Consider the following 10,042-nt stretch of genomic DNA (forward strand, 5'->3'; position numbering starts at 1 on the left):
TCGGAAGAGGCGTAGCGAGCCCTTTCAGGAGCCTGTTGTGTGAAATTGGATTATTGGCAGGACTGTGGGGAGCAACACACGTTAAAAGCAGCATAGCCGGGCACCATCTCTGAGCAGGGCACCGCTGTTTCCAACTCTGAAAAATCCAATGGGCAAGAGATTCGGTTGCTAGGCAACATGTACACTGCCCTTGTTTTCTAAGACGGAGACTCGGTTTCTAGCAGGGCTTCGACCTGTAATTTTTCCAGTTCTGTTTATGGTTCCAGTTCACCCAAATTTTAAAATTTTGGGTCTGTTCTGGTGTCGTTTCCTCAGCCACAGTTGAACCAGGAAGAACCGTTTCAAAGCCCTGGTTTCATGAGCTGGCCTTCCAGGAGCTCCTGAGGCTGAGCAGGGTGCAGAGGAGTGGAGGTCAGGCTTGAAAGGACACATTAGTCAGGCAAACATTTATGGAGCACCTAGTGCATACTGAAGGATCCCTAGTGGCACAGTGATTAAGTGCTCGGCTGCTAACTGAAAGGTTGGTGGGTCAAGCTCAGCGGCCGCTCTGAGAGAGAAAGGCCTGGCAGCCTGCTTCCATGAAGATTTACAGCCTTGGAAACCCTATGGGGCAGTTCTACTCTGTCCTATAGGGTCGCTATAGTTGGATTCGACTCCACTGCAATCGTTTTGATTTGGTTTAGTGTCTGCCAAGTCTGGTGGATGAAGACAGAGAAGAACTGAACATGCCCAGTGTCCTCAGCACCCGGCTGGGCAGAGGGGGCACGGGAATGGCATGAGCAGAGGGGCAGCAGCAGGTGAAGCAGGACTCCTCGTCGCCCACAGAGCCAGAGATCCCTTCTGGAGGGGTAGTCCAGGACAGCTTCCTGGAAGAGGAGGAATTTCAGGGATCCTCCGGGGCCAGGCGTCTGTCTGAGCCTGTTTCCCCTTGAGATGAGAAGATGCTGGTCCTGTCTGCAGCACTGGGTACAGTGCAGATGAGCCCACAGACAGGAAAGCACCGGAACCACTTCCGTGCTGTGGGCCTCTGCTTCCGCTTTGCAAATGTCCTGAGTCGTAACTGTCAGAGCGCTTGCCGCTGAGCGCAGCATCGGAGTGGCAGCCCTGTGTCCACAGGAGGCCATTTCAGGAGAAGGCTCTGGCCCCTCGTCTCCCGGGGCACAGAACCCCCCAGTGACAGGCCAAGGGCATCTGCTGGAGCCAGGCTTCTGAGGAGGAATGGGTGGAGGTTGGCACCCTGACAGGGCCCAGGGCACCCGCTCATCTGCTGCAGAGCAAAGAGGAAGCCAGGAAGGGAACTCGGTGGTGCAATTTGGTTGTTTGTGTTGACGACCCCACGGTCTTGTGCAATGCACATGGGGGCCGGAAAGCCAGACGCCTGGGCCTACACGCAAAGGGTCAGCCTCTGGTCACCCAGAACGCAGCCCACTCCCAAGGTGGCAGGTGACCCACAGCCAAGGGTCATCCCTACCCAGGTGGGACCTGGGCCAGCTCCTGCCCCCCTAGAAGTGGCCACACCTGCCCCCTCCCGGCCTCAGTGCACTGGCGGGGGGAGCAAGGACGCGGGATTGTAGCCACCTCCCTTGCCCGAGTCCAGCCCCTGCTCTGTCCCCTGAGGACAGAGCTGGAGAGTCGGCCCTCGGGAGCTGCAGTCAGGCTCCTGTCTTAGTGCCTGAGCGTGGGTCTGGGCCCCATATTCTCCGTGTGGGGGGAACCCACAGCCCACTTTCTCCTCCGTGCCTGGGGGTCAGAGAGGAGCCTGCCCACAGGGCCACACAGGCGGGAACCCTGTAGGTGCTGAGCCCAGACCTGCGCTAAAGAATTCCTGTCTAAGAGGGGCAGTGGGGGGGGGGGTGGTCTTTGAATCCTAGCCTGGCTCTGTGAGTGTCCTGGGGTGTCTGTGTCAAAGGACCACACACCAGGGCTTCTCACGGCACTGGGGGCAGGGGTCTGAAATCACGGGTCGGCAGGACCGCGCTCCCTCTGGAGGCTCTAGGCGAGGGTCCTTCCTGGTCTCTACCAACTTCATGTTCTGTGGCTTGTGGCCGCGTTGTTCTGTCTCTGCTCCGTGGTCACATGTCCATCTTCCCTCCATGTCTCTCTGTGTCTCTTCTTCTCTTTTAGAGGGCACCATCCAGGTTGGATCAGGACCCACCCCCTCCTGTGTGACCTCATGTTAGCTGGCAACACCTTCAGACACCCTATTTCCAAGCAAGGCCATGTCCACATGTTCCAGGGTTAGGACTTCACCGTATCTTTCTGGAGGAGAAATTCTATTCACAACTGTGGGCTTCCCGAAGGGCCAGGAAGGGGCGAGGCAAGGCTCTGGCAGGCGGGTGAGCCCAGGGAGGAATGAGGCAGGAGCAGTGAGGGGGCACATGGAGGCTCGCCCAGCCTGTGTGCCCAGAGCACCGGCAGCGATGCACAGGGCACAGGGACATGAGGGCTGTGGAGCCCCGCCCGGCAGGACCCTCTGCCCTCTGCCTGGCACAGTGTGGGGAGAAGGGAGGCTGCAGCAAAGATACCCCCTGCCCCCCAGAAGAACAGCCTGGAGGGAGGGGAGGGAAGGGAGGTGAAGACCCTCCCCCAGGAACCCTGGCCCCAGCAGGCCTGTTATCTTGGTTCTTGACAGAGCTCGGGATACAGAGCCCAGAGCCCTGGCTATCAGGGGCCGCTCCGGGTGTGGCCTCCCCCGGCTAGGCCGTGTACATTGGGGAGGGGTGCTCAGTTGTTCCCAGACCGCCCAGCGCCCGCTATCTGGGCTGCCCGCCTGCCCTGAGATAACTGCCCGAGCAGATAGGCACTGGGAACAAGGCCACGGGGCTGGTGAGGGGCCGCGGCGCCCAGGAGGGAGGAGGCCCAAACCTTCGGGAGGGTTTGCGCATCCCACTGGAGATGGGAACTCAGGCAGGTCACAGGCACAGGCTGGTCACAGGGGTACTGGGTGGGTCCAGACTAGAACCAGGAGCCCTCACCCAGCCTTATACCTGAGCAGCCTCCCGGCTTCCTTGGGGGCCGTGCCAGGTCTGGCTGGACGCTCCTGCTTGGGAGGTGCTGTTGGACGTTGCAGGCTTGTCTGCTCCTGTGGCCCCCAGCCTCCACGTGGGCCCCTAGTCGCCCAAGATGCACAGCTCACTGGACCCAAAGGCTCCAGCTGGTTCCAGGCCCAGGGGTGAAGGAGACACCAATGACCCCACCCTGCCCCAGGGCCTGCCTTATGCAGGTGCAGGCCCCCTCTTCCCACACGAGGGTCCTCCAGGGCCCCCCTCTGTGGCCGCCTCCTGGAAGGCTCCTGTGACGCTGTGTGTGCAGAGGCTGAAGCCTGAGCCAGTGGTTTGGGCCCTGACGTGCTGGTCTCACGCTCAGGCTCAGGCCCCGACGTGCTGGTCTCATGCTCAGGCCCGTCATCCATGGCGAGATGTGTGGAGACACGCTGAGCAGGCAGTGGGCTGTACCCCCATAGGCAAGGTGTGTTGTGCCCAGACCCTCGCAAAGAGAGGTACCCCAAAGGGCCTCGGAACCCACCAGCTGGTAGGGAGTGAAAGGTGAAAGCTGGACCCCAGCAGCCTGGAACCCACTGGGATTCCTGGGCAAGTCCCTGCCCTTTCTGTGCCTCAGTTTACCCACCTGTGAATGCGACCTTGTCCTGGCACCCAGCCTGGCCCACCCCTGGGGGATTCGTGCTCCAATGTCCCCCGCCATGGATGAGAGGGCTGTTCTGCAGCTGACCACGTCTCCGGGGGCATCGGGCTGTCCAGGCTGGGCCCCTCTGGCCTCAGGGCCCTCATCCTCTCTCTTGACAGAAGGGGCACGAGGGGCCCTGCCCAGCACACCCAGCGACCCTGAAGCCAGAGGAGGCAAGGTTCTGCCCGGGCCTGTCCAGGGATTCAGGGATTCTCTCTGGAACAGCAGAAGCAGGGCTGGGGTGGGCCCAGGCCTGGGTGGGGGAGTGCACAGGCTTTGGGGCCACGTCCAGCCTGAGGCCCAGCCTCTCCACCCTTCCTGCTCCTCCTGAGCAGGACAGGCAGAGGGCAGGTGCACAGGTGGCCTGATACCCAACTTCCTGCTTCCAGCACTGGCCACCGCAGGTGGGGCGGGACAGGCCTTCCTGCCTCTGCAGCAGAGGCAAAGGAGCTGCCTGGGGCAACAGCTGTGGCCTCCTCCCTGCAGCGGAGCTGCCAGGAGGGAGGGGTACTCAGAGATGGTGGTGAGGTGGGGGGACTGGGCAAGGTAGCCAGCAGGCACCTGGAGAAGGTGGCCTCCTTTCTACCCACAGGGCCGTTGGGCACTGTCCATGCTGAACCTAGCAGGGCTGCCCTGCGTGGTTGGGCAGGATGGGCACTGCTCACAGGACTGAACTGTCAGGGCAGCCAGAAGCCTGCCTGCCAGAGGCATCCTTCTCAGCTGCAAGTCAGACTCCAGTGTGCTGGCTTGAACCAGCTGCAGCTCCCTGCTGCCTTGGGGGGAGGCAGAGGAGGGAGGCAGCCCCAACTCCCATGCACAGCTTCATCCTCCATCCACAGCTCCCAGCCCCACACCCAACGGCTTCCCTGCTTCCCCACTGCCCTCCCTGCAGTGTGGCTCTTGCCCCAGCTGCCTGATCTCAGTCCCTGGCTCTGGAAGCAGGGGTAGGAAGGGAGGTGGCTCTGTGCTTTCCCAGTGTGCTGCTGCCCCCAGTGTGCCTGGCTCACACTGGGCTGTCGCTGCTGTCCTGGGCCATCTCCTCCACTGGTCGGGCTCTGAGGGCTGGGCCTGAATAAAACCACCCTGGACTGCACAGTGTCCAGCTGGGGGCCGGCCCAGAGGTGTGTGGGAGGGAGGGTGAGCCACGGGGCCAGGATCCTGGGGCAGGGACCGTGGCCTGGATTTGTGAGGTGGGGGGTACAGTCCTGGAGAGGGTGGGAGCAGGTGGCCGGGGATGCCTCAGTCATGGCCTGGCCCAGAACAGGTATGTGGCTTTCTCTCTGGTGCCCAGGCCAGCTGGAATGTAGGGGGTGCAGCCGGGGGGCACAGTGGGTGCAGAGGGTCTCTGGAGCCAACACCTGGCCTTCTGCTCTGTTTGCCTCTGCACAGGGACCTTGGCCCCCGCACACACGGGGCCCAGCCTGCCCCTTCTCAACCTTTCTGCAGCCACAGGTGCCCACTCTGGTCCGCTGAATGTCTGCTCTCACTGCTCCCATGCCCTCAGGGTCCTGCACGAAGCTGCCTCCTCCAGGAAGGCTTCCGGGGCTCCTGGGCAACCTCCTGTCTCCCAAGGCTGAGTGGACTGGGTGGGCTGGGGCTGGGCTCCCTGTGGGAGGGCCTGGCTGGGCTCTGGGGTGAACACTTCCAATTTGGAACCCACCCCTGTCCCCAGCCTCCTCCCTGGGAGCCTCAGTTTCCTCATTTGTGAGGAGATAGCCTGCAGAAAGCCACGGGCACAGGAGGTACTCAGCAGGTCCCCAACATGGTGACCCCAAGCTCCCAGCCTGCCCCATCCCTTCCCATCAGTGGCTCAGGTGCCGAGAACCGGTACTTGCCTGGGCAGGGCTTGCCTGCTGCCAAGGGCCCCAGAGACACTCTCTTGCCCACCCCGACTCCTGCCCCCTCGCTGGCCAGGGTCCTTACACCCTCCTGGCTCCTGGCTAGGCTCCAGCCCCCCCACTTCTTCCCTTTCTTGCCAGCAAACCAGAGGTCTGGGGAGGATCCAGGACCACTCTGAAGGCCCAGACACCAGGCCTTAGAGCGCTCAGGGCCCCCAAGGGACTGCTGTGTCCAGAGGCCCTGGGTCAGGCCCCAGGCCTGGGTTTTCCTCCCATGCTGGGGAGTGGGATCACTCCAGGGGTCTCCATGCCTGCACTCCAGGGCCAAGCTGACCCTGACTGGGAGGGGATGCGCTGACCACCAGCCCTCTGCACATTCCTGCTGGCCATTCGCCAAACTGCCCAGCTCTGCCTCCTGGCAACTATTGGGCACCAGCTGTGTGCAGCTTTTTGCTCCTTAAGGACAGAGTTGATGGGGGAGCAGGGTAAGGGTAGGAGCTGCAGCCCAGGGTCAGCCCTTGATGAGGGGCCAGGGGCTAGAGCCCATGGGGTCCAGGGGCAAGGCTGGGGGCTGGGGCTGGGGCTAAGTCCAAGGGAGGGGGCTGGGGGTCAGGGACTGAGGCTGGGGGCATGGCTAGGCTGGGGTTAGGCTCGTCTTGGGCTCCAGAAGGCCGGGCGTTGTTCCTGCTCACACCCCCACCACCTGCCACTCCTCCTCCTCGGCCCAGCATTTTCTCACACTCGGAGCTGGCACAGGGACCAGGCCACGCTGGAACTTGTCGTCTGGGTCCCAGTGAGGTGGGTGAGGTTTTCCTCCGGGCCCGGGGCATGAGCTGCTGCAAGTTGAGACATGGCCTGGGCAGGCTATGGGGCCTGGAGTGGGAGAGAGATTGCAACACCACAGAGCAGCTGCAGAAGGCCAGGCCTCGGCGGCACGGGTCCCAGCCCGCCCAATGGCGGTCCTGGCACCTCCCTGGGGGCAGGGGGCACAGAGGGAGACAGGTTCCCACCCTCCCCAGAGCTGGGCCCTGAAGACCTGGGCCTCTCCTCAGCTTTGCCAGGTCCCTGACCCTCACTGGTCCTGTTTCCCCATCTTGAGATGGGGGCTAGAATGGCTGGTGAGGACACCTATGTGGAACAGCGCAGGACACCTGGCTCCTTGTCAGGGTGTAGTCCACACAGGCCAGGACTGGGATATTACCATCTGCAGCTCTGACCTCAGTCTTCCTCTCTGCAGAGTGGCTTGATGGCGCAGCCACCTGGGGAGTTGATAGAAGGCTTCAACGAGAAAATCACGTCTGGGACCTTCATCCTCACTGCCACGTGGCTGCGCCTTTGGGACGTAAAGCAGGGCATCTTAGGGGCCTCTGAGTCTGGGGGGCTGAGGGAGGCCAGAGGCCTCTGTGTCTTGGACCCCACCCTGCTCAAAGCCTGCCCCAGCACCAGCCAAGCCCTTCAGAGCCATCCTGACGCCTCAGGTGACAGGCCCTGACCCCTGAACAAGTCTGTTTGCAGCCAGGCTGGCTGTAGGTATCACCCCAACCAACAAGTCTTGGAGGAGCCTATGGTTTGAAAGGCAGGCAGCCTTCTCTCTGGGATCCACCCCCGCCCCTGTTCCTGGGGGTCCAGGCGGACCATGGCCCCAACAGCAGCCAAAGCTCCCTGGTCCCTGCATATGGGAGGGCCAGATGAGGGGCCTTGGGAAGGCTTGTCCAGCCCCACCCCCCTCTGTTGCCCTATGGGGAAACTGAGGCCAAAGAGGAGCAGGGCCATGGCTGGGTTTATGGGCCAGCCGGGCCCCTTGGGGAAGTCACTTGGTCTCCTGGCCCGGGCATTGAGGCCTCCAAAGTCCTCCAGCTTCCCTGCCCCTATCACCAGGAAGGTAAACACCAAGGCTCCAGGCTCTGGGAGTATGCACGCAGGTCTGCTAAAGTCATGTGTTACTGTCAGAGGCTGGGAGGGTGAGAGGGAGGTCCCTTGGGAGGCAGCCCCTCGACACCCCACCACTCTCTGGCAACCCCCCAGGCAGGCGTGGGAATGTGACTGGCAGGAACGGGACCGCTCCCCCAGGAATCTGCTGCTGGGTGCTGGCCAAGAACACTTAGATCCAGAAAGGAAGCAAAGTCCAGCTGCAGCAACTTGACCCAGGACTGCTGGAAAACGGACAAGTCCGCCCAGACCGAGCCCTGACCTCAGCACAGACCAAGTCCCTACCCCAGCTGGAGACTGAGCCCTGATCTCAGCCACAGACTGAGTCCCCACCCCAGTCAAAGACTGATCCCTCGTCCCAACCACAGGCTGAGCCGTGGTCCCAACCACAGGCTGAGCCCTGGACCCAACCACAGAGTGAGCCCTGGTCCCAACCACAGGCCGAGCCCTGATCCCTACCACAGGCTGAGCCCTGATCCCAACCACAGGCTGAGCCCTGGTCCCAACCACAAGCTGAGCCCTGGACCCAACCACAGAGTGAGCCCTGGTCCCCCACAGAGTGAGCCCTGGTCCCAACCACAGGCTGAGCCCTGGACCCAACCACAGAGTGAGCCCCGGTCCCAACCACAGAGTGAGCCCCAGTCCCAGCCACAGACCGACCCCAGGACCCAACCACAGAGTGAGCCCTGGTCCCAACCACAGACTGAGCCTTGGACCCAACCACTGACTGAGCCCTTGTCCCAACCAGTGCCTGAGCCCTGGTCCCAGCGACAGACTGAGCCCTGGACCCAACCACAGATCAAACCCTGGTCTCAACCACAGACCGAGCCCTGGACCCAGCCACAGAGCGAGCCCTGGTCCCAGCCACAGATCGAGCCGTGGTCCCAACCACAGAGTGAGCCCTGGTCCCAACCACAGACTGAGCCCTGGACCCAACCACAGACTGAGCCCTGGTCCCAGCCACAGTCTGAGCCCTGGACTCAACCACAGACCGAGCCCTGGTCCCAGCCACAGACCGAGCCCTAGTCCCAACCATTGACTGAGCCCTGGACCCAACCACAGACTGAGCCCTGGACCCAACCACTGACTGAGCCCTGGTCCCAACCAGTGCCTGAACCCTGGTCCCAGTGACAGACTGAGCCCTGGACCCCACCACAAACTAAGCCCTGGACCCAACCACAGATCGAACCCTGGTCTCAACCACAGACTGAGCCCTGGTCCCAGCCACACACCGATCCCTGGACCCAACCACAGAGTGGGCCCTGGTTCCAACCACTGACTGAGCTCTGGTCCCAACCAGTGCCTAAGCCCTGGTCCCAGCGACAGACTGAGCCCTGGACCCAACCACAAACTAAGCCCTGGACCCAACCTCAGACCGAACCCTGGTCCCAACCACAGACCGAACCCTGGTCTCAGCCACAGACCAAGCACTGGTCCCCGCCACAGACCGAGCCCTGGTCCCAGCCACAGACCGAGCCCTGGTCCCAGCCACAGACCGAGCCCTGGTCCTAGCCACAGAGTGAGCCCTGGTCCCAACCACAGACTGAGCCCCGGGCCCAGCCACAGAGTGAGCCCCGGACCCAACCACAGACTGAGCCCTGGTCCTAACCACTGAGTGATCCCTGGTCCCAACCACTGACTGAACCCTGGTCCTAACCACAGAGTGATCCCTGGTCCCAACCACTGACTGAGCCTTGGTCCTAGACACTGACTCAGCCCTGGTCCCAACCACTAAGCCCTGGTCCTAACCACTGACTAAGCCCTGGTCCCAACCACAGAGTGATCCCAGGTCCCAACCACTGACTGAGCCCTGGTCCTAATCACAGAGTGATCCCTGGTCCCAACCACAGAGTGATCCCTGGTCCCAACCACTGGCTGAGCCCTGGTCCTAACCACAGAATGATCCCTGGTCCCAACCACTGACTGAGCCTTGGTCCCAGACACTGACTGAGCCCTGACCCCAACCACAGATTCAATGTCCACCTCAGCCACAGACCGAATCCGGTTACACATTCATCTCTAACCCCAGTCACAAACTGAGTCCCATCCCCAGGCCAAGTTGAGCCCTAATCTTGGCCAGAGACCGAGCCCCGAACACAGCCACGGACTGAGTCCCCATCCTAGTCACAGACTGATCCTTGGTCCCAGCTACAGGTTGATCCCTGACCCCAGCCACAGACTTAGCCCTGATCTCGGCCACAGGCACAGACTGAGTCCTTACCCCAACCATGGCCTGACCCCTGACCCCAGCCAGAGACTGGCTCCTAGTCCCAGGCACAGACTGACCCTGGCTCCAAACTGAGCCTCTGCCCCACCTCTGCAAATTGCAGGGAGGCTTTGTCTGTCTCTGGGCCTTTGCATCTTGAGTCCCAGACTGGGATCCCCGGGGCTACATTACCCGAGGTTGAGCACCAAGGTCCAGCAGCTGCCAGCCCCTCTGCTGGGCCCTGAACATACCTCCCCTGGATATGTGTTTTCTCTGGGGCACAGACCAGCTAGAGCGGGTTCGGGGAGGAGGCTAGGCTGCAGGCTGGGGGAGGCTGAGCCAGCCGGTGGGATGGTGCAGAGAGGCAACCCACCTTCCTGAGTGC

At 62.2% G+C, this 10,042-nt stretch overlaps 1 long non-coding RNA gene across 1 annotated transcript; it reads right to left on the reverse strand.

The window, feature by feature from the left end:
* Window positions 1-1,830: 1,830 nt before the first annotated feature.
* On the reverse strand, window positions 1,831-4,481 carry LOC126082817 (uncharacterized). The gene is made up of 3 exons (XR_007518660.1): window positions 3,628-4,481; window positions 2,988-3,528; window positions 1,831-2,259 (listed from the first exon to the last, which is right to left on the reverse strand). It is a non-coding gene; the product is annotated as an uncharacterized LOC126082817 (long non-coding RNA).
* Window positions 4,482-10,042: the final 5,561 nt, after the last annotated feature.

This window comes from Elephas maximus, chromosome 9, assembly GCF_024166365.1.
Source record: "Elephas maximus indicus isolate mEleMax1 chromosome 9, mEleMax1 primary haplotype, whole genome shotgun sequence".
Lineage (NCBI taxonomy): Eukaryota > Metazoa > Chordata > Mammalia > Proboscidea > Elephantidae > Elephas > Elephas maximus.